Consider the following 1,048-nt stretch of genomic DNA (forward strand, 5'->3'; position numbering starts at 1 on the left):
GCCAGGATTAAGGAATTAGGTTTGCCACTGGTAAACATTGGCTCTGGGTATCCCTGACACATGGGCAGACAGACACCGACACTTCTGCCCTGTGCCCGGCCTTACACTGGAGAAGACAGCCTGCAGCACTTCTCATCTAAGACAACTAAGTCCAAGTTCTTGAAGAGCAATTTTTGCTCTTTCCACTTTAAGTGAACTGCTAGACATTTGAAGAAGTTTCATGTAATTTGACCTTTCTAACTCAAACTAGATCAGACAGCAAATTTTGCATTAAAGGGGAGCTTGTAGTTACTGTCTCAATTACATCTGGAGCAATGTAAAGTTATTATTGTCATTTTGTTGAAAATACTAGGTTGAACACTAGATTTATCATTTCATAGCTGGCCTCTGTCTTCCGAAGGCAAGGTACAGCTCCATCTCTGACACAGCAGGGTGTTAGCTGACTCAGAACTACTGAGCTGTTAGCAAATTCTGCCAGAGCCCGCACCCCTCTTCAAATGGTGCAGCACCTGAGGAGCAGAATTCCTGACTCAAAGCACACTTCTCCCGAGAGCTCTTGAGCACCATGAATGAAGTAACATAGTCATTGACAGAAGTGGGGAGCTCATTGGCTATTACAGTAATTTTACAGATTCAGTGGTGTTTAGTAAACATCTTCAATGGAAAAATTGCAACTCTGTTTATTAGGAATTTGTAGATAAAGAGATACAGTCCCTTTTTTTCCGAGGTTACTTTGCTATGAACATTCATTTGTTCTCAAGACCGAGCAATCTGCCAGAGCAGGCAGACGCACCACTGTAAAAAAGGAATGCCCTCTCCAGAGTGATATGCTAGAGCAGTTACTCTGGACACAGGCAACCTGGTAAACAGAAAGTACTCAGTGAAGAACAGATAACGGGTAACATATGCCTGCAACCCAAAATCATGGCCGTCCTAGTGAAATCTGGCCAGCAAATAATTCCCAGAGGCAAGTATGGGGACACTGTTGACATGTCACTGGATAGAGCTGCCCTTGCAGGGGTACTTCAGAGGCAGCTGAATTCTGTTT

This window comes from Pterocles gutturalis, unplaced genomic scaffold (assembly GCF_000699245.1).
Source record: "Pterocles gutturalis isolate BGI_N339 unplaced genomic scaffold, ASM69924v1 scaffold17429, whole genome shotgun sequence".
Lineage (NCBI taxonomy): Eukaryota > Metazoa > Chordata > Aves > Pterocliformes > Pteroclidae > Pterocles > Pterocles gutturalis.